The sequence below is a fragment of the Lissotriton helveticus genome, chromosome 6, assembly GCF_964261635.1.
Source record: "Lissotriton helveticus chromosome 6, aLisHel1.1, whole genome shotgun sequence".
Lineage (NCBI taxonomy): Eukaryota > Metazoa > Chordata > Amphibia > Caudata > Salamandridae > Lissotriton > Lissotriton helveticus.
In genome coordinates, this window is record NC_136067.1 from 145,943,374 (window position 1) to 145,967,808 (window position 24,435).

Consider the following 24,435-nt stretch of genomic DNA (forward strand, 5'->3'; position numbering starts at 1 on the left):
GTGTCTGCGTTGTGCTGTAGGCGTGTTCTGGGGGCTTGACAAACGCTGGGGGCGTGTGGTACGTTCCGCCCTTCATGCCATGTCTCATATCGTGTGCTGTGGGCGTGTGCTGGGGGCGTGGGCGTGTGCGGGGCGCGGGATTACGGAAAAAAAGCGAGCGTTGTGCCCAATATTTCATTGTTTTTTCTTCCCAGGTTCTGTACATTCCAGCTCCGGGTGTCCACCCTGCTCCCTTTAAATACCCCTGCACCCCATAATAATAACCCACCCTGTACCCCAAAACCCAAACCTATCCCTAAACCCTAAAAATACCCCTGTATCCCAAAACCCAAACCTAGCCCTGAACCCTATAAATACCCCTGTACCTCAAAACCCAACCTACCCCTGAACCCTAAAAATACCCCTGTACCCCAAAACCCAAACCTACCCCTGAACCCTAAAATACCCCTGTACCCCAAAACCCAAACCTAGCCCTGAACTCTTAAAATACCCCTGTACCCCAAAACCCAAGCCTACCCCTGAACCCTAAAAATACCCCTGTACCCCAAAACCCAAACCTAGCCCTGAACCATAAAAATAACCCTGTACCCCAAAACCCAAACCTACCCCTGAACCATAAAATACCCCTGTACCCCAAAACCCAAACCTAGCCCTGCACCCTAAAAATACCCCTGTACCCCAAAACCCAAACCTAGCCCTGAACCCTTAAAATACCCCTATACCCCAAAACCCAAACCTACCCCATAACCCTAAAAATTCCCCTATACCCCAAAACCCAAACCTAGCCCTGAACCCTAAAAATACCCTGTACCCCAAAACCCATACCTATCCCTAAACCCTAAAACTACTCCTGTACCCATAACCCGAAACTATTTCTGAACCCTTAAAATACCCAAACACCCCAAAACATATACCTCAGTACCCCAAAACATATACCCCTATACACATACTTACCTTTTCCAAACATTAAAAAAAAACATGCTTTTACCATTCATGCATTTACAACGAATTTCGTTGTAAATGTATGCGTGGTAAAAGCATATAAAATGTAATGCCATGCGTTATAATGGCCTTGCAAAGTCACGGTACTTTCGTAAAGAAAGTATGTGGAGTGATGATGCGGAAAGAAAGTTGCGGAATAATGGGTGTTTACCCTCCCCCGGTAAGCACATTGGTGGCACGGCGGCCCACATGTCCAGCAACATACTCATATTTTTTCACCACCGATTTGAAAAATGCACAGGTCTCTCTCATTGATGGCCAGCACCGACATACACTTTTAGACACACCTCCCGCCACAAGTTCTAGAATTGCAAACTTTAGAGCTGGGGAGCTACGTTCGAATCTCGGCATCAGCTCAACATCCTGTGATTCCAGGCAAATTGCTTTGTTTCCCCGTGCCTACCACAAATGAATGTGTTCTTCTGTAATGTAAATTGTGCTCATGCCATGTTGTCGAGTTCCAGCTATATAATATTGCAAGGAAAAATAAAGTAGGGAAACTCGAGTTCACACAGTACTGAACGCGCACTCTTAAGTGCATCAGCAGTGCACTGGTAATCGGAGCGTTTCACAGGCCTGTCACAGATAAGAAATGCTATCAAAACGAAATCCTACAAAACAATATACTACTGGCCGGCAGCAATTCATACCCGGACAACGTCGGGACGGTCTGCTAGTTATCAATATAGGGGATGGTAATAGCAATTCTTGCATTCTATTCTGCATTGTGATTTGCTGAGCCTATGTAACATTTTGCTCGCCCTACGCTGACTCTCTGATTTTTAGTGTGTATTTTGCTTTAAAGATGGCTCTATCTGAAGGCTAGTTAGGCTTGCTTTGCCTGTTTCTTAGAGAGCAGACTTGTGCCATTGATAGAGACCTTAAATCACCTCATGCTGTGGCTATTAGCTTAGAGTTTTTGTTAATCCCCCTTATGATATTGGAGAGACTAATCATGTTTTTGCCTTCTGTAATGATCTTAAATGTTTATAAAACTTCATGGTTTCTAACTTTCATCTTGTCAAGAAGACTTATTTCATTGATTTCATAGACAATGTTATTTGAATTGTTGACAATCCTAATCTTGCTAGGAGGACATAACCTCCTATATGTTTGAGGATAACACTACTGAGATCCTGCCTAGGCACTTTATCTTATATTATCTAATAAGATAATGTCAACAGTTCTTATTATTCTTAGATAAAAGATTGCACTCCTTGCTGTTGTACTGATGTGGGCGTGTGTGTCTGTGTACAGGTAGAGTTGGGAATTGAGGATGACACCCAGGAATTTTAATCATGTGGTGTTAGGTACAATGTCAGATTGGTGCAGGTATTCAATCTAGTCACTAGGCAAATTTAGTTTATTGAAAGAAATCGCAAATTACGCTTTCTTTGGGAAATGAGCTGAAGCTTCATATTTCTCATCTGTGGCTGTATTTCGGATATGCACTTGGTTAACATCAGGAGGCTCCAGCGCAATCCATTTTCAGATATATCTGGAAGTCATCGGCATACTGGTTAAAGGAGTCACCATGCTTCTGGAAGAGTTCTACTAATGGTTTGATGTAAAGTATGAACAGGGTGGGGATCAGTGTAGAGCCATGTGGCAGTCTGAACCGTAGGGAGGTGAGCTTCTTTGTATAGTATCCTGTTTTATTTGTTACATTTGTTAAAATAGATTGTATTAATGAAATTAAATGAAATAGGCTTTTGTATAGCGCATGGCTACCCGGAGGCATCCCATTAATATGGTGGACGTCTTTGTCAACAAAGCGGGATTGCAAGCAGCAGCCTTGCACCTTTCTTGGGCTGCTGGGAACGGTCAGCATGGCAGGCTGAGTTAGCGGGTGCTTGTCTTCAACGTTTATGGCCTCTGGGCTGTGAGGCGCCTCCCACTGTGGCAGCTTCATGGATTCCCTCAAGGCAGTACCTTCAGAACTGCCCCTCTGAGCGTGCAGTCCAGGTGCTGGATGGCACGCTGTTGCTGCAGATTCATAGGTATTTCATGCAGGTTGGCACATGATCCATGCAGGGAGGCTGGATCACTCCCAGGTAAGCTGACATCTTCTGGGTTTCCAAACAGCTTCGCTTCTTCTATTGGACAGCCTCTCCTCCTGCAGGTCCAGCCACTCCCTTTCCATTTCTGAACAGGCAGACAGGCTTCTAGACTCTAAGCAGACCCACAGCTTCTCCAGCAAGTTGTGCAGACTTCAGGTTCGGCACTCAGACAGGAACAGGGATCCTGTGCATGTTCCTCACCAGGCTGAGTAATGCAGCAGTGTGGAAAACATGCAAAGTGCGCATGATTGTTTGGCCAGCCAAAGAGGTCGGCTAAATAGTCATGAGCACTGAGGGAGTGCAAACCACTCTTCCCCCTTGCTCCGGCCAGCCCCTCCCCACCACTGACTGCAATAGGAAAAATAAAGTGATATTAATGTTGCGTTATTATCATTTTATTTTTCCTTTTGAGCAGTGGGGCGACGCTCCTCCGCCTTAGCGGAGGAGCCACCACTGACGCAAAATAATATCAGCACCAGGGTCAGAGTGTAACCTTAAAGCGGGACTTTACATGTGTTGGAGAAGTATGTCTTACTCCTCTTGAAACCATAAAAAAGGACTGCTTAAAACTATCAATTCACAAACATCAGCGCCCAGGAAATAGTTCCATGTCAGCAAAGACGGCAAACTTCGGCACCTCCACAGGCCACATAATAGGTTTGAGACCTTGGAATTAACAGGAATAGGCCCAGGATTGGTGCACAATCTAGATTAGCATTCTGCCTGTGCCTACATGAAATCAGGATACTAGTTTCACATGCCAATTGCCCACAGTGCGCAGATATATTTACGTATAAGGGATTTCCCACATTTCGCCTACCAACACTGGCATTAGTCTCAGGAGAAAATGTGATAACATCCTTTTGTACTATGGCAAGCGAATGTGTTTTGAGAAAAATATAAAATTATATAATTAAACAAAGGTTTCATTATGAGGTGAAACTGTATCATAAATTCAAAATTGCTCCGAGGATCCCCACAATACGTTCGGCCCAGGGCCCCCAAAATCCTTAAAATGGCCCTGATTCCGGCTGCAGGTGTGTTTTAACTGCTGAGACCAGCAGGAGGGGCAGCCTCTGTAAAAATACCTACTACCCCTGGCTACACCTAATTTACGTCCTTGACCCTGTCAGATCTGTATCAGTTTGAGCACCTCCAGGGTAGACACCTTATTCTGTGCCAATCCTGAATTTATCAAACCACTGACTTCAAATGTTGATCAAATGTGTTCAATGGAAGAAAAACAAGACTACAACACCCAGAATGCACTAGGTTATCACATGAAAGCCTAAGACTCAGAACAATGTCTCTGATGAAATTAAGTGGGAGGAACACCCTTGGCTCTACTGTAGGCTCGATGGCACCATGTCACATTTCATTGACCTTCACCAATCTAGGCTCCTTAAACATGTCAGACTTCTTCACGTTGCATTACTTCCTCATGGAATAGTAAACATACACTCTTAATGGAAACTCTCCACCAAGCGCATCTTAATCAATGGACTATGAAATGTGACTTTCCAAGTTTGCTCCTTTAAAAGTTTGGAGCTATTAACCCTTTGCGGGACACTGTGTAGGAAAGATAGGTAGGTTAATGCACCTTCTGCAGAAGGTTGCGGTCCGTATTTAGGTCACAGGTTCCAGTATCAGAGCGACTGATTCAGCCTTTCATGTCTCCAGGGTCCATAAAATGAGTACTCACAAGGTCAGAATTTAAGACTTAGGGGCAGATTTACAAGCCCCTTACAACACTTTTACGCAGCCGTTACATACTTTTTTGACGCAGCGGCGGTGTAAACAATGCGCCACATTGCCACACATTTACAACATGGCGCATGTATCAAGATGCGTCACGTTGTATAGCCCTGCGGCACATTATACCTGCGTCAGGTGTAATGTATGCAGGGTGGGTGTTCCAACGCTAGAAAGCCTCTTAAAAGTGACGCAGTGAAATCTACAAGATATCACTGCACCACTTCTACGACGCCGCTGCGTCAAAACATTACGCCTGCTTGAAGCAGGCGTAAAGAGTGATGCAGCACAATAGGTATAGTCCTCCCTGAGCATTGCAAGAGTTACGTCGTGCTTGCGACACGACTCCAGCAATGCATGACCTTTACGCCGTGACGCGTGTGACAATCCTTGCGCTATGGTGCACCGCATTATAAATGTGCTGCATCCATGGTGGCGCAAGTTTTTTTTTGCACGAAACAAGTAAACTAACGCATCTCTGCTATGATGCAGAGATGCGTCAGTTTCTTGTAAATCTGCCCCTTATTATTTACAGCATTTTGAAGTAGTGCTTAATTTGTGCAGGTGGTAGCAGGCCCCTTTTTGTGGGACTGGGAGTGTTTGTTTGTTATTTCATCAGACTTTGACCATGAGCAAGAGAGGGAAAAGCAGCAAAGAGAAACAGAAGAAAAAGGGAGGAAAACATTGACAAAGTGAGAGGTCAGGCATAAAAAAGAGGTGCATTTAAAAGAAGGCAAGTTAGGTATTCGGTCAGTTGATGTTGGTGGTCTCAGGCTCCGAGGGAAATCTTTGGGCCCACACGCTTATTATTTTATTAATGATTTAGGCTGCGCTGCGAAGCATAGGTCTTTCCCCCAGATGTATCAAGCATCCATTTTGCGATTCCTTATTAGCGAAAAATAAGGAATCGCTAATAAGGAATAGCAAAATGGTATGCAAGAAGAAATCACTTTAAAAATAGCGATTTCTTAAAATTCCTTAATTGCGATTCCCAAATTGCGAGTCGCAATTAAGGAATACCTCCCCATTCATTCCTACTGGCCTAGAGGCCCATAGGAATGAATGGGAAGAATTTTCAATTTGCGAATCGCAATTAGCGAATCGCAAAATGAGAATGCGATTTCTTAGGGTGCAGGGGTGTCCAAAGGACACCCTTTTGCACCCCTGAAATTGATCTGTGCACATATGTTGCGCACACACATGCCCTTAGGGCATGTGTGTGCGGCACATGAAACTTTGAAAAATGCACTTTAGTGCATTTTTCAAAGTTTTTGCAAATTACCATGAAGTTGTACTTCATGGTAATTTGCGAGCCCTATTAGCGAAATCGCTATTTTTTAAACTTTAATGCATTGCATTTAAGGAATCTCAATTTGAGATTCCTTAAATGCAAATAATCGCAATTTAGCGAATTCTCAATTAGCGATTTTTGCATTTAGGATGATGCATCCCAAATGCAAAAATACCGGTCGCAAAGGGGCAGATTCTGAGAATCTGCCCCTTTGCGACCTGTTTTTTGCTTGATGCATCTGGGCCTTTGATCCCAAGCACTCCATAAAAAAGTTTGGGTTATTAAAGAGTGCACAAATATTTTGTGTGTGTGTATGCGCGCGCAGATGCATATGCGGTGTCTTTGAGGATGGAAATAATCAGGTTTCTCCTCGCTTCTCTGTCCTGTGCTTCTGCGGCTCCTGAAAATGCCTTTTCACATTGATAAGTGCAGAGTAGAGTCTAATTTCCGCAGAATATGTCCTGTGACGTCAGTGAGCCTTATGACCACCAATGGGTGAAGCTGGGTGGCTCATCTGGCAGGCCCCAGCACTCTGTTGGCACATGGGCAGCCTACATGTGCATACATGTGCATGTACACAGTAGGCTACAGTCCGCATTTATGACAGCCCTTCGGGATGGTCCCAGCCATTTGTAGCTCAGAAAACATCAGCTACCTCGTAAAGCAATCAGTTCCCCCCCTGAGCTCCTTTAAAAAAATTAAATTGTTACAAAGCATACAAGCTGGAGCAGATGAGGATTTCCAGTGCTGTGTAGTGTGTCCTTTTGTTCCTGCTTTCTATAACTCAGTAGTATTGAGTCTCCAGTCCTGTGACCTTACCCCGACTGTGCAAACCCGCCTCTTGTGCTCCCCACAGAAGAGGACTGATTTTAGCAATCCAGAGCCTCCTGTATATAAGATGTGGTCCATGGCCTCCTACTTCTAGAGAAACATATTTCCATGTGCTAAGCTTTACTACTTTTTTGTTGAGAAATGGGGTTTTAATTTGGTGCATACCACAAGTCGATGGAGTGCACTCAACAACAGTGGTACTGCACTGTAGGCAGGCCTCTCTTTACAATAATACCCTCCTGTTTAGGCGGTGAGGGTAAATGAGAGAACCGGGAGGACTGTCTACGTTTGCATTCTCCCAATGAATACTACTATCACAAAAACACAAACATAGGGGCCGATTAGGATGGCGAACTGATTGCCCCCGCCGGGCTAGCAGTAGCCACCGCCAGCCCCGCGGGGGCAATCTGTCCGCCATCCTCCCTGAAATGACCCCCCGCCACATTAGGATGGCTGGGGTGTCCGCGGCAGACGGTCTACCCGTCCGTCGCGGGCCCCCCAGCCATCCTAATGTGGCGGGGGGGTGGCGGATAAGGTCTAATATGGTGGCGGTGTCTATCAGACACCGCCAGCCATATTAGGATGGGCTTTGGGGAATGCCTTTCCGCGGCGGCAATGCCACCACGGAAAGGCATACGGTCTTTGCTTTTGGGACCCGTTGCTGGCCCCCAGGGTGAAGGGGGGTGGGGGGTGCACATGGGGGGTACCTATGGTACCCCCCTGCGTTTCAAAGTACAACATGGCAGGCACCGCGCTGTGCCTGTCATGTTGTGCTTTGAAACGCACAGCATGCATGTTTAGCATTGCGGCGGGCGGTGCTGAAAGCACCGCCCGCCGCAATGTTAAAAATGCGGGATGCACCCACCACTGTGGCGGGTGCATCCTAATTCGGAGCACGGGACCTCCGCCATTATGGCGGACGGTCCCTTGCCACGACAGGATGGCAGACGGACAAATCCGTCTGCCATCCTAATCGGCCCCATAGTGCTGTAGTGCTGTAGAGGCTCATTAATGCTGCCTCTGTGCTCCTAATCCTGGACAATACATCGCTGCTATGGACACCGTCATGTCCCTAGCGTCAACAAACACAGGACCCTGGAATATTTATGAACCCCTTCCACGTAGAGCTAATTCCCCCACGGTGCGGTGGGAGGGGGCCGCGCGCGGTGCCGCAGTGCTCGTGACGAGCCCAGCTCGTCATGCTGCACAGCGAAGCTGTGCTCATGACGAGCTGAGCTCCTCACGATTCCGCCCACCTCTGTGGAACGCCCCCACAGGAGGGGAATTAGCCCCGCGTGGGCGTTCCGCGGCCGTTATGACGAGCTCAGCTCGTCATGAGCACAGCTCCACTGTGCCTCATGATGAGCTGAGCTCGTCATAAGCGCAGAAGGTTTTAACTCCTTTACCACAGCTCAAATTCCGCCGTGGTGCGGGAGCTCTATTATTAGTGGGCGTGGCCGCGTCAGTCAATGTACGTGCGCAGCACTACCGAGGTAGTGTTCGCGACGGCCGTTTGCCGATGCGTGTACGCAAGGGGTTAAAAATTTATGGGCAGATTTCACACACCCTCCTGGCGATCATGCTTCATCATTGGTCAGCCCGCGCTTATCAAATAATCCTCCAATGGGGGGGGGCCACAGTTGTATTCAGGGTACTTGCAGGAAGATGAGGTGAAGCATCCAGACAGAGGACAAACATAACAATCTCGATCACCTACACAAGGACTTTCCTCTTTAATAATCGGGTGCTGATGAGAAGGTTAAAAATTGTTTGGGATGTGTTTGGGGAGTTTATTGCTTTGGCATACGACAGATACTCATGTTTCAGCCCTATCCGTTGCCTAGAAAGGGCTGGGGCTTTTGTCAGGACCGGGATCCCTATGTTTCCCTAAAATAAATCCCTGACTACATGCATACACACCCAGCATGCACACTATAATACTAGTGTACTGTTTCTGCTGGCGAGTGAAGTATTCCACTTTTCATATAGTGTTCATATGGTCCAGGACACATACAAAAGGGACAATAAATTGTACATGAAAATTAATGACGTATGGACACAAAAATAATTAAAAAAGACACAGGGAAAATACATATAAATATATATACGGAGCAATGGTCTCCTCAGACTAAAAAACTAAATGTTCTGCACACATTAAGTTCATAAAGGAATCAAATGTCCAATCCAAGAAGTCATAGAGTTTTGGTCTGCTTTAATCTGATCCATATTTCATATCAAAACACAATATTCTTGTATATCACGGTGTAGCAATATAAGAGCAGCCAGCCAACACGTGTTTCGTCAAACAGCAAGTTAGTCTTTGACTTCCTCAGGGCTGTAGACAATAGATAAATCAAACAGGTACAGTAACCAACATTCTTATCATACCTAAAATATCCTACACACCCCTTAAATAATTACGGTTAGGACACGGCACAACATTTGATGCAACTTTGTTTTGCATTATTTTCAATGCTGGACATAACTTGCATATGTGCACATTTTGGAAACCCCCCAAGAATTACACTGCATATACATACTCTTTAGCTATTATGGTCAGGAGACTGTTTAATATTGGATGCAACATTGTTTGCGTTAATAATATTGAGTGACACTTCTGCAATAATTTATTTACATGCTGGCCAGGACACGAACATTACTAGTAGGTATTGTTGAATACGTGCTGTCAATTTTGTATGGGGGCCTGATATTGGCAGGGCCACAGAAATTATGCAATTGTGCGGTCGCTGGGATGTTCGCATAGTTATAGATTTGCCGCATTTGCCACATAATCCATCATCTGCCACATAATCTGCAGATGTTAACAAAACTAACATTATTTCTAGCTCAAATGTTTAAAAAGTTACTAAAAATGCATAGGCGCGAGTTTCCGGGCAGTGTAAGGCCCTTTGCAAAGCTGGACTGGTCGCCTTGCTGTTGCTTATTGCTATACTTGGGTATTAAACTGGTACGAATGAGGTCTAACCAATGCCCAGGCAGTGTTGCCAAGTTTAACAAGCATTTTCAATGCAATAGGTCTCCCATTATTAAAGTTGAGCTATTGGCATTGTTAAATAATGCAACACCAATAGGCCTATTGCATTGCAAATGCTTGTTATCTTCTGAAATAACGTAAACACAGCTGGGCGTTTCGGTATTGTGCCACACTGCCACTTCCGGTTACTTCTCCAGCTTGGTGCCAGGCTATGCATTCCAGAAATATTTTCACAGCCATTTTTCTTATATTACGGACTGACTCACATTTTAACTCCTTCCTCACTAAGAACTGTGCACCCCAATGCACATTACAGACAATGATGCGCATCCGTTTTACTTCGCATCACCCACAGCACTGACACTTTCCACCCCGCTTCACCTGCTCTCATTTACCTGAGGAATGCCGCACAGCCCCCTCTCCCAACGCACACTTCTTAAAAGTATTTTAAGTACCCAAACAAAGTTGCCTGAAGTACGCCTGTCACTGCACCAGCGTGAACCGGCAGTGCTGAAGTGAGAGGCACAGCGCGAGGAGCCGCAGCGAGCACGAGCCACGCAGCATCCCGGGCGGCGGGACAGACGTCAGCAGCCTTACCTTGTTTGACACACTTCAACCTGATGAGGTCCTTACAGTGCCTGATGGCGGCCAGCACGTTCCTGGTGGTGAGGCCTGCCACGGGGTCTCGTTCACCTCGAGCAGCAGCTCCTCCGGGACTAACTTGCCATTCTGATAAGCAACCTTGCCAGGTTTCACCTTGCCCAGGTGGGGGAACTGCCCGTTCAGGCCTTGTGGTTTACCCTCGCATAGAAGGAATTTTGGAGTGGGCGCACTTGTGACATTTGTAAATTAAGTACTGTTTGGTTCCCCACGCTATTTAGCAACTAGCTTTAACTGAAGCTTTACCGTCAGTGGCGTTTAAGGGGGCAAACTCCTTATGTCAAGTATCTTAAACAACGTGCCAAGGTTTGAGCAGCGTGGGTGAAAGCAACGTTATTTTTGACCATTTTAAAGTTGTTTAAAGCATACAGACCTCTCCGCAGATGAGAAATAACATAAATGGTAACTTCTACACTATTTTCTTTAGCTCCACTCGTAGATTTGGGCAGGTTCTGCTGTAAATTCATTCAATGCGGATATTTATCGGACATGGCACCAAGGCGAGAGCGGGGATTTTGGGAATTCCATCTCCAGCACCCAGATATGTGCCATTTCCTAGTCCGGTTTGACGTGATGTAATCATTCACTGACTTCACGGAACAGAACCCTTGTGGCGAGTGCATTAAACGCTCAGAAGAATGAATTCTGGGCACTGAAAAATATATATATGGCCGCGAGTGTCTGGGCATGATAATTGAAACCACATGGGCTTTGGTGCACATAACAGACACCAATAGGCAATGCGCCCGCCTTTCGCCTGTTGCGTGCTCTGTTTAAAAAAAAACACGCACTCAAAGCCCAAAAACGGAAGCCAAAAGGAAAAGCACACGCACGAGCATGTGTGATTCCAGACTCCGTTTTCAAACCCCAGACAAAAGGGCTCTCGCCTGCGCGAGGAGTGCTACGCACTGCATCGCTAGGGGCGAGCCCTAAAAATTACAAAATAATGAAGTAATACTACTGCAAAATGTGCTGGATTATGCCACATAATTTGCCTTTTGTTACTGCATAACTTACTTAACCCTGCCACATAATGTGGACTTCTCCTGCCGCATAATTCAAGTGGCCATAGATATTGGTCACTTTTTATTTATTTGAATACCTTGTTGTTCAAGTTTGCAGGAGGTTGTGATTAATATTACTTATTTACACAGGATCAATACAGATTTTGGGACTGGATCTATGACTCACACAGCCATATTTTAAGATTTGCCAACAGTTTATTCTACTTCAGGTCAATGATTAACTCTACTTGTCATTGCTTTTCTCTACATATTCTCCTCAGGAGTACAAGGGAAAGATAGGTATTTTTCACAGAACCGTCTGAATGTATACCACCTCATGATTGGCACAGAAGGTGGCACACCGATTCTATTTGTCAATTTTATTTTAATGTACTTTATTATACTTTATGCTTTGTTGCTTTTACAAATCTCCCTGGTTCTTGATTCCTGTTAACATATTGTCGAGACAGTATCAATTATGTGTTCTATTTTCTCTATGACTGTCAATTTTGGAAATCCTTGGTTACATCGTATTGTCAATTTGATACCCCGGCACTGGTTTGATGAGTGAACGTTGTTTTAGGTATATTGATTTATCTATTGTCTATAGCCCTGAGGAAGTTGAAAACTAACTTGCCTTACAACGAAACACGTGTCGGCTAGCTGTTCTTATATTGATACACCGGGTTGTACAAGAATATTGTGTTCTGATATGGAATGTGGATCAGATTAAAGCAGACTGGAAGTCTCCGACTCCTTGGATTGGACATTTGATTCCTTTAGGAACTTTGAGTGCTCACAGCATTTGGTTTTGCATGTATTAACCTATGCCTTTGGGATTATGATTTGGGGTTGTGCACCACTTGATCACCATTAATCTATTACTTGTTGTCTTTACTTTATCCTGATGAAAAACGCGGAGCGCCTTAGCTTAGAACTGGCTACCTTGCAAATTTGAGTGTCTTCTCGGATTAGCATGCTGTGTCAATTGTGTGTACATTGCAAATGTTGTGTATATACATTTTGCACACATAATAACGCGGTGGGTACCCACTGCAAACCACTAGAGGTGATCACACGTGTATGTGTATGCACATATGTCCACTTGTTACCTTACCCTCACTTTAGGAAAATATAGCCTCATGGAGGAGTGAACAAGGGGAACCTTGTAGTCACACACTGTGGAGAAAAGTATCTGTTCTCCTTGTTAATTAGTGAGAGAAGGTGGGCAGGCCAGAAATGGAAAGTCACTTCCTTCTTCAAATGCCTCTCCCTGTGTTTCAAACTGTTTGGTGCTTCTTTCTCCACCCGACGAGAACGAGGGGTATCGCGCTTCTGCTTTTAATTGAACCCCGGAATCGTGGGACGACTGCGTCCGTGGATCGTCTTTGTGCGTCGTACATGAGCAGCATGAAAAATGTAGGCCTGAATGGTCCCGCGCCCGTTGACCCTACATGGACCAGTATGGGGGTGCAAAAAACAAATGCCTTTGAATTCACCAAATTAATAATGGACTTCTTATATAATTTTTCCCCTTTGGACGATCCATTAATATGCATCCACTAGATGCATGGTACGGATACGAGGGGAACGTCATTGTATGTCCGGCATGGGTAACGTGGAAAATATAGTCCCGTATGGACCTGCGAACGTGGAGCATGTGTGGAACAGTTCAGGGGTTCAGGAGTCTTTATTATTAAAAGCGTTTAAAGTTAACAATTTGGTAATGTACATCATGTGTCATATATCTATAGCAATTCCTTAATATGTATCCAGTAGATGTGTGGTCAGCATGTAAGGTATAAAGCATGGTTAAAGTCACTTGTTTGGTAATGCACATCAAATATCCTAAATGTCTCTGCCCATTCCTCCATATACATCCATTCAATGTATGGTCAATGGTTAGGTGGAGTTAATTGTGGCAACCCAAGGCACCTGGGAAATGTTGTTATTCAGATTGTTTACATAGGGGTTTGGAATCATACTCGGCACGCACTACACATAGTACTCACACCATCCACAAGATGCAGTGATCACCTAGAATCTGTAATTGTCCAATGTAGTTAGTGTGTGCCAGGATGTGCTTATGTATAAACAATGGAAAATACCACAATATATGTGTTATGAGCGATAAGTTCCCCAATAACCTCTTCTAGAAAAATGAGTAAATGTTGCAGACACATCTATGGATGACGTGACAGAACAAAGAGGGGTTACACTTTGATCCAGTCTTACACTGTGGGTGTTCATATTTGTAGTGTTGCGCTCTAGCCTCCGGTGCACGGCGTGATGACGTGCCGCGCCGAGGCAAGAGCGGAACACTAGCGCATGCGCGCTGGGCGTCAGGAAAAGCGCGCGAAGCAGAGTGAGACGGCAGAAGCGACCGGAGCTGCGCTCTTGTTAAACGCTCGGCGCTCTGTGGATAGGATAGTTGTAAATTACAATAAATACGAGTTTCTACACCCTGCTGGTATCTTGTACTCTGTGAGGGGCAGAAGGGGACTACATTACAGTGGCGACGAGGTCTGGGATCAACCCACCCACCCCACGCAGCAACACAGGAGGAGCAGCAACAGGAGACAAGCAAGGAGCAGGTCAGAGACAGTGGGAAGGGGCACCACCACAGTGTGCACGCCCTTAGAAACGACCCTATTCACGACAGAGCGCGGCAGCAGCGCCAGAACACAGCACCCTGCAACCACGTGGCACCCAAACAGACCTGAGCAGGTCAAGGCCTGCGCAACGCGCAGAGGGGCACATAGCTGATACCCTGGCAGAAAGAAGGGACGGGGACAGGAAGGAACAAAAAAAGCACACCTCCCCAGTGACGCACGAAGTGGCATCACCAGCACGCCAGGCAGTCCCAAAAGCCAAGAGGACGTCTCGGACGGAGAAGAGAGTCCCACCACACCAGGCAGTCCAGGAAACAGAGACGGAGGGACAAGAACAGCGCCCAGAATGAGCAACCAGATGACATCACTAACAGCACCCATCCCATTCCTACCCAGACCAGGGGAACCTTTGATGAAGTGGGAGGACTGGAGGGAGTACTTCAAAAACTATGTGGGAGCCTTGGAAGATGAGAATGGCGAAGAATTCCCCAGCGCTAGGAAGAAAAGGTTGCTGCTGCATAACCTGGGCCCGGAAGGTGCAAGGGTGTTTGCGAACATCGTGCCAGCGGAGAGACCAGCCGCAGCTGATGACGTCTTCAAGAACGCCTTGGAGGACCTAGACAACCATTACCGCCCAGCAGTGTGTGTATCCGTCGATCGGTACAACTTCCAACAAAGGAAGCAAGAGCAAGGAGAGTCGATTGATGATTATGTGGCAGCTTTGAGGCGACTAGCCATCACGTACAAGTACGGGCAACTACAGGATGAGTACATCAAAGACCAAATTGTCATGCACACCACGAACAAAGCGGTACAGGACAAGCTGTGGGCACAAGGAGAGGCCTCACTCAAAGACGTCATTGCCATGGTCAAGAAAGCGGAACTTTCAAAGCGCTGTGCGGAATCAGCGAAGAAGGAGAGTGCACAGAGGCAGATGGTCAACAAGATAGACGATGCATCCTCAGCCACGAGGTACAAGGGATCTGCGGGAGAAAGAAGACAGGATCCTAGGTGGACAGGAAAACAAGCAGCTCCAGGTAGACAACCCACGGACAGTAAATATGCGTGCTACAGGTGCGGGAGTGCGGATCATTCAGCTCAAGACAAACGTTGTCCTGCATTTCGCGCCAGATGCTCTTTCTGCGGCCTCGTCGGCCATTTTGAGAAAGTGTGCCGCAAGAAAGGGAAGAGACCTGTGGTGAAGTACATAGGGCAGTCCTCGTCGGAGGCCCCGGAGGATGAAGAACCGGAGACCGATGACATGGTCTTGTGCATCGAGGAACAGGTCCTGGACGTGTCAGGCAAGCGCTCGGACAAGCCGCGCACAGACATGTTGATAGGTGGAGTGAAAGTCCACATTGCAATTGACTCGGGGTCCCCGTACTCCATTGTGCAACGATCTGTATGGGAGGAAGACTTCGTGCCCATCCTGGGTCCCCGGCTAGATCCTCCGGACATTCGTCCCATTTCATACACCGAAAACGCGATTCCCATGGTAGGTTTCCGCACCTTGAAATTTGAATTTAGAGGCAGATCTGCGAACTGCAAGCTGTATGTGGCAGAGCGAGGACCCTCTGTGCTAGGCTGGAGAGACCAGGGCGACCTCGGTATCAAGCTAGATCCGGGTAGCAAAGAACAGATCCTGCTGACAGACGACAGCCTATGGCCACGGCACGAAAAACTAAAGCAGACCTTCCCCAAGGTGTTTGGTGGCTCGGTGGGGAAGTTGGACAAATTTGTGCACAAAATACTCCTCAAGGAAGGCGCCCGGCCGGTGTCACACAAAGTCAGGAACATCCCCATTGCAGTCAGAGACGCTGTCCAGCAAGAACTCCAAAGATTGGAAGAACAAGGGATTATAGAACCGATTGACAGCTCGGAATGGTTGGCCCCCTTGGTCGTGGCCAGGAAACCAAATGGCAAGGTACGTTTATGTGTGGACCTCCGCGAGCTCAACAAGTGCTTAATAGTGGAGAAGTTTCCCCTGCCGAGGATTGAGGAAATGCTGGCAAGAACAAGGGGGGTGTCATGGTTTTCTACAATAGACCTCACATCAGCGTATCATCAGATCGACTTACACCCTTCAAGCAGGAAATTAACCTCATTCATCACACCATTTGGGTGTTATCAATTCCGCCGCATGCCGTTTGGGCTGGCCTCAGCGGCTGCGGTGTTCCAGAAGTTAATGCATCGCTTATTTAAGAACCTCCCAGGCGTCCAGTACTTTCAGGATGACATCCTGATCATGGGATCGAGCAAGGAAGATCATGACGAGAAGTTGACAAAGGTACTGACAGTGCTTCAAGATAAAGGTCTCACAGCTGAGTGGAGCAAGTGCCGGCTGGGCATGTCGTCCGTCACATATCTGGGACACGAAATTGGGAACCAAGGTATATCCCCCAAAAGGCAAAACGTGAAAGCCATTTGCGATGCCAGTGCCCCGGTCAACAAGGAACAAGTGCGGTCATTCCTCGGGATGGCGGAGTACTATAGCAAATTCGTCAGACACTTCGCCACCAAGACTCACAAACTCCGCCAGCTCATCAGGGACAAATCACAGTTCAACTGGGATGAAGAGGCACAGAGCGAATTAGATGTGTTGAAGAATGACATAAGTGGAGCCATACCCCTGCACGGATATGACCCTACAGGCAACACCATATTGACAACGGATGCCAGTGAAAGAGGACTAGGAGCAGAACTGGCACAGGAAAGGGCGGATGGCACGGTAGAGACGCTCAGTTTTGCGTCCCGAGCGCTGTCTCCCACGGAGCAAAAATATAGCGTCATTGAAAAAGAAATGCTGGCTGTCACGTGGGCCATGGGCAAGTTTCGCAAATTTATCTGGGGCACCCACTTCAAACTACAAACTGACCATAAGCCCTTGGTCAAGGTGCTAACCTCATGCAGCCACGACACTGCCACTCCACGCATCGCTAAGATGACGCTTAAGCTATTGGACTATACCTATGATGTGGAGTACCTGCCAGGGACAAGGAACAAAGTTGCGGACTATTTGAGCCGTGCCTCCGCCATGGAAGACGCACCTGCTGTCCCTCCGGAAACAGATGAGATGGTGGCAGTGATGGAGGATGCGGAGAAGACCATCAGCAGGCAAGAATGGGCCCTGGCCTACGAAGAGGATAGAGAGATGGGGGAGGTCAAACAATACCTGATCTCTGGATGGCCAGAAAAAAGGCACCTCAACGCAGATCTGAGGAAATACTATGAGATAAGGGAGGAGATATCGTTGAGTGACTCGGGCATTTTCATGTACCGGGGAGACAAGGTGATGCCCCCAGCTTCTCTTATTCCCCTGCTACTGAATCAACTCCACGAAGGTCACCTCGGCATTGTGAAAACGAAGCTGAGAGCGAAACAAATGTACTGGTGGCCGGGAATGGACAGTCAGATAGAAAGGCAAGTGAGGGAATGTGCCCAGTGCCAAGGAGCTGATAAAATACTGAGACCACTGAGACCAGCGTTGGGGGAATTTGAGCGACCCCAGAACCCCTGGGAAGATATCGCAGTGGACATCTTGGGTCCCGTCCTCGACGACAGAGGCATAGCCAAATATCTATGCGTGGTCATAGACAAATACTCCAAATGGCCAGAGATAGAAGTGCAAGAAACCATGGACACAGACGCTGTACTGAGATTCCTCACCTCATTGTTCCTAAGAGAAGGAATACCGAGGACACTATTAAGTGACAATGGACTGCAGTTCACCTCTGATAAATGGAACAGGTACATGGAGAGAAACGGGATAAAGTCCAAACACACTGCAGTGTATCATCCCGCATGCAACAGACAAGTGGAACGGTTCAACCGTGTACTGATGGGATCCATACAAGCGGCCATAATGCAAGGGAAAGATTGGGAAGTGGAAATCCAGAGCATGCTGTGGGCGTACAGGATCACCCCTACAGCACTTGGTTACAGCCCCTTCCAGATCCTAAGGGGCAGACTCCCCTTCACGAGAGATAATGTGGTATGGAGAGAAAAAACCGTGACGAGCAAATGGTTGCCGGCAGTGGTACAGCACAACCTGGAGAAAGCCCGTAAGGTGTACGCCGCACATTACAACAGAAGACACAACACCAAAGACACGAACCTGGAAAGAGGGGAATGGGTTAGGGTCAAACTGGCAACACTCCAAAGAAAAGGCGAAAGCAAATACAGCAAACCCCTGCAGGTTCAAGAGGTGTACGGGAGAGCGGCTTTGCTCAGCGATGGGAGAGTATGGTCCCAAGACCGTATGGCAAAGGTCAACAGGATCATGCAATGGCCGGCGGCTAAAGAGGAAGAGAATGAGGAACTGTGGCAAACCAATGGCGAGGAAGAGAAGGAGAATGGCAAGGAGAGGCAGAAGGAGAGATCTGCCCTAGACGACAATGAAGTGAACGAAGGAGCACAAGCAGATGAAGGGACATTGGTGAGTGCGGCCCCGGCTGGGGAAAAAGAAAAAGGCGCACCAGAGGACGTGAGGAATCTCCCCGGTGAAGGTAACAGGGAAGAGCTCACCCCGGTAAGAAGAACCCGTGCCGGGAGGACAGTCACCCTGCCCTCTCGGTTCAGAGACTATGATATGAGTGACTATTGACTGGGACTTGTGTTTTGTGTTATTGGAAAAGAAGGAGATATGTAGTGTTGCGCTCTAGCCTCCGGCGCACGGCGTGATGACGTGCCGCGCCGAGGCAAGAGCGGAACACTAGCGCATGCGCGCTGGGCGTCAGGAAAAGCGCGCGAAGCAGAGTGAGACGGCAGAACCGACCGGAGCTGCGCTCTTGTTAAACGCTCGGCGCTCTGTGGATAGGATAGTTGTAAATTACAATAAATAAGAGTTTCTACACCCAGCTGGTATCTTGTACTCTGTGAGGGGCAGAAGGGGACTACATTACAATATTGCAGTCTGTAGCCAATGAATTGTATCATTTAAACCCAATTTGTGTGTTTTTAGGTGGTACACCCAGCGTTCTCTGATCAAACATGCCTGGCTAATATTACTATATTGTTTGGGTATTATCTTTTCAAAAACGACCTACTTTAAGCCTTTGTCAGAGTGGTTATGCTCCAAGTAATGATCAGTCATACGTGTGGAACTTTTCTTACTCCTGATGTTACTGCTGTGTTCGCCTATCCTAATGCACATCTTACGTGATATCATGTCTATATATCTTAGTGAGCAAGAGCATGTTATCATATACATGACATTTTCACTGTTGCAATTTGTGTGGTGTTTATTAACTTATGGGCAGTCTGTTCAGATGTCCCTCTCTTTATATGTTTTTGTAGATGGGCAGACCAACACCTTCCACATGGGAAGTGTCCTTGTACAGGTAGTTAGTCCCATAGAGTGTTTGGCCTGTTACTGCTGATAATGGGTGCCAGGGCCGGACTGAGAGCCAAAAGCAGCTCTGACCAATTTTTTTCGGACCAGGTCCATCCCTTCATAGTCCGTCTCAGGTAGCTTCGTTTGGCTGCACTGAGGCTTGTAGTTTCATTGCACTGCACTGCTGGCCTACAGCGAGAGCGGCCCCGAAAAGAGAAAATCAGCCCCCTGCCTCCAGCCTACCGGAGAACCGTCCGATGCCTGTTATGGCCAGTCCGGCCCTGCTGGGGGTCTATTACGAGTGTGTACCAATCTATATTTCAGGCGGGTGCTCCTCTTAAATGCAAAGAGAGGGATTGCCACTCTTTTCCTGCCCTCTGCAGAATGTTACAGTTTTTAGCAATAATTCTCTTCACTTTGTGAGAGATCGGAGTAAATGAGGTTATGCACATATGCCTTTGTGACTGTTCTTTGGAATATGGTTCTAATAAAGAATCCCTATTGTTGTTTTGTGTTTGATTTTCAGCTTATTTATAACAGTTCTAGGCTATTGGCGTGCTATGATGGCTGTCAAATCCAAGAAAGCCATTTTTGACTGCTGGTCACTCAACTCTTTTTTACCAACTTGTTCTTTCTAATCTGAATTTCTAAGTAAAAAAAAGTAATAGTATTGATGTTTATGGTATGTGTAAATTTAAAAAAAGGGTCTCAAGTGTTTATCCATTGAGCAAAACCAACAGCGGACTGTCTATCTCCGCAACGGAAAATGAAGACATTGTCAATGTATCTGTGCCATCCACTTATATATTACTATGGTAGGAATTGCCTGGAGTAGTTTTGTTATCACACTTAAATCAGTGTGTATATATAGACAGGCCAGACTAGATGCAAAGGTACTGCCCATTGAAGTACATTGCACTTAATAGTATAAGGTCCTGTCACATGAAAAAAAATTCTTATGGCAGTCCTAGCACAATCAAAAATAAAATGGATAAGAGTGATAGAATCTGTGTCAATATGCCTTAAAATAGTTTCGATGACCTGTAATGTTTCCTCCTGAGGAATACTGGTGTACAGTGGCTCAATAGCCATGGTGATGAGGATATCAGTATTGGAGTGATCTGGGGGTCCTTCAGAAGGCGTAGGACATCTTTTGCATCTTTAAAATATGATAGCATTTTGGTCACAAGAGGGTGGAGGAACCAATCACAAAATTGGGACAGTTGTTCAAACATGGAACTAATGCGAGATACTATTGGTCTTCCTGGTGGTGAGAACTTATTTTTGTGAATTTTCGAAAGGATGTAGAATTGGACTATCCTGGCTTCTCTGGCTACCAGGAAATCTGCTTCATTATCCGTGATCCAGCTCCTAGCATGAGCCTCTTCCACCATACTCTTTGTGGTGGCCCTCAGGCGTGGATAGAGGTCATCTCTCAGGTTCTTGTAGCTAATTCTATCAGGAAGGAGCCATCTACATTCTGTGCCGCACATATCGTATGAAATAACCACAATTGAGCCTCCTTTATCACCAGATTCCGATTAGTATCCAAAGACTTCAAGGCCTGTTTTCCCTATTCGAAAGATTGTGAAAGAAATCTCTATTGTTTTTTTGTAAACATATTTTATTGGTTTTCTTACATCAAACAATGTAGCCGTTACAGTTATCATATGTCTGCTTGGGTCTGTGTAATTACAATAAATGAGAAGAATCGGTCTAATGATATGTAAACTACACATATTCGACTCCCCCTGCCTCCACCCCCGCATTAGTCAGTACAGCATTACAGAAGTGAAATTAAACAGCATGGTCAATGAACGTGTGGTAGGGAAGCTTGAAATGTGCACAATATGAGGTGTCAATTCCTAGCACGTATCTAAGGGTGCACAGTAGAGGCCAGGGCAGGCGGTATATCAGCATGTGGGAATAATCATGGTGATCCTGCAGGTGACCTTGTGGGTGTATCCAAGAAATCTCTCTTGTTACTCTTAATTTTTTCAATTTTCCTAGTCACCGCTCGTTCAAAGGTTTGGACTGCTGAAGGTGTTTGTTGTAAGGCTGGTTGGAAAGTGGACCTGTTCTTAAGTCACTCGTTCTTGAAGGGAGAGTCTGTTAGCCGCTTGTCCTGAAAAAATTATTTCAGCCTAACTTTTCCCTAAAATTGGGCCAATTCACATATGAGGTTCACTTTGTCAACTTGTAGTGTGGAACAAATCCTAACCCATTCTTCAAAACTTCAATTTCTGTGTCAGAAACAGTTATAGGGCTGAGATTGACAACCAAGCTCCTGCTGTACTTGGGTCTTCCTGGTTGTTGTTCCGGCCTTTGCTCCTTGTCACATTTTGGGATTCCTCTGTAATCTTTAGAATTGGACCTTGGTGTTTCCTTTCTGGTTCTCCTTCACCTTATTTCCCTACAAGTCCCCTCACTATAATTGAGAGCCCACCCGCCATTACAGGATTCATTGGCGAGCATGGGATGACCGTTGATGAAGCATGACACCCAGGGGGTATGTGATCTTACCCCATACATTTTTTACATGTATTCCAGTGACCTGTGTTTGTTGACACTAGGGACATTATTGTGCCCATAGCAACGAGATATTGCCTCAGATTAGAACACAGAGGCACCGTTACTGAGCCACTATAGCGGTACATTTGTTTTTTTCTGATAGTACTCTCTTCATCACACTCAGAACGCTGCTGCAGTCAGTGCAGTACTGCAGTGTGAAATGCAAAATGCACCTTGTGCGGAGCAACCCGCACAGAGAATTCTGGGCTGTAGGCGTATTTAAGCAGGCAACAGACAACTAACTGTAATCATGGGGAAATTTTGATTTGCGTAATCGACCTGCTGGGTGCACCTGCAACATAACTACCAGCTCTACATCTTCATTCATACACGCCAGGTGGGCAGACAATTCCATGTCTGGTTTTCCAAATTTGTGACAGTCCTGCACATTTAAGTGCTATGTAGGAAGATGGGGCAGAAAGGACCGTGGAAGGTAGACAGCTGGGGCAAGTGCCTTAGGAGGTCCCATCTGGGCGATATGACTGAAAGACTTTCAATCTGTAGTGATTGATGGGGCCACGAGCATAGCAATATAGACTCATTCAGTTTCACCACCTGAGAGTTCCTCATGCGAAGCAGAGAAACCAAGCATATGCAGTTTTGGTGGATAATGCAATCAACATAACTGTGGAGGTGGATGCTGAGTCCTACGGAAGGATGACAAGGCTATGGGGCGTGTTACCAATAACTTTATTACACATAAAACCAAGGTGCATTCTATGCAGAGGAGAGCCTGACCGCCTCACGCTGTGTCCCAGTCTCTGTGTGGCCAGCCCCCCGCATCACGACCTCTAGCGATAGCTGGCCCTGGGTCGGGTGACTCGGTGAGCTAGACCGCCACACTACACATCTTCCCTTTTAACAATGGCATACAAAACTGCAGGTGCGCCCACAGGTGTGGGGGAAGGTTAGGTGGAGTGAAACAGAGAGAGAGAGATAGTGATAGAGAGAGAGAAATAGAAATGGGGAAGAGGAAGAGAAGGGTTCACAACTGAAAGTCACTGAGGTGTTTCGGTAGCTTCACCACATGACCCTTGTGGGTGTGTGTTCCAATCCCCGGCTCTCTTCCTCCTCAGGGTCTGTCTGACCCTTTGCCTTCTTCCTGATCTCTCCAGAAGGTGTTGGGTGTCTCGCCCGGGATGCCTTCTTCCTCTGCATCCTGGCTGGGCGGACACAGCGTAGGTTGTCCAGGTGATTGTCCTTCCGTGCTGGCTGGTCCGGTCTCGCTCATGTGGTCTGTAGAGGGTTTGGCCACTCCTGCTACGCTAAGGCTTCCTTCCAGCTCACTGTCGTCTGTGCCCCAAAGCAGGATATTGTTGCACTTGGCCATTCTGGATTGGGACCAGACCTTGCTGTCGCTCAAAAGGGCAGAGCGGAAGTATGCTTCTACCACCCGCAGGGTCTCACTGAATTTGCTGTCTCCTTTGAGTCCAAATTGGCCCTTTTTGACTCGGACCCACTCGCCCTCTGCCAATGAGGTGCCATGCACATTGTTCCTTTTGTCATAATGTGCTTTGTAGATGCTTTATGCCTTCGCTATGTTACTGCGGACAATGGCTGGTGACCATTGGCTTTGGAGTCTCATGGTCAACCAGGCTGTGTTGTCTCTGGTGAATGGTTCTCTGCCTCTTAAGATCTTAAACTGGCTGTAGCCTGTCAAGGTGGGTGTGATGCGGTATGCCCATACCGTGTTCCTGACTTCGGACCCCCACTTTTTTCCCGCGCTAATGGCTGCTTGGATCGAGCCCATGATCACCCGGTTAAAGTGTTCCACTTGGCCGTTACCCGCTGGGTGGACGACCGGGGTGTGCCTTGTCCAGATTCCGTTTCTGTTGGTGAAGGCTGTCCATTTGGCAGATGTGAACTGGGATCCATTGTCGCTGGTGATAGATTTGGTGATGCCCTCTCTCAAGAAAATGTTGGTGAGGAAAGTGATGACGGCATCGGAATCTACCGAATTGCAGATTTCAACCTCTGGCCACTTGGAATAGCAGTCCACAACGACGATGAGGTGTTTGGGTGTGCCCCAGGTGTCTAGGACCAGGCCTACGATGTCGATGGATAAGTCCTCCCAGGGCTTGTTGGGAGTTGAGAATTCACCCATGGGGGGCATCAGGGTGACCAGGGTGTTGTCAGCTCTGGCACAATGGGTGCAGTCCCTCACAAACCTTTCCACTTGGATGTCCATGGCGGGCCACCAGTACAACAGTTTTATCCGCCGTTCGGCTTTTACGATGCCCAGGTGGCCTTCGTGGTTGATGTGTAGAATGCGGTCATACAGCGCCTTCGGGGCACTACATTGTCACCCCGTAGCAGGAATATGGA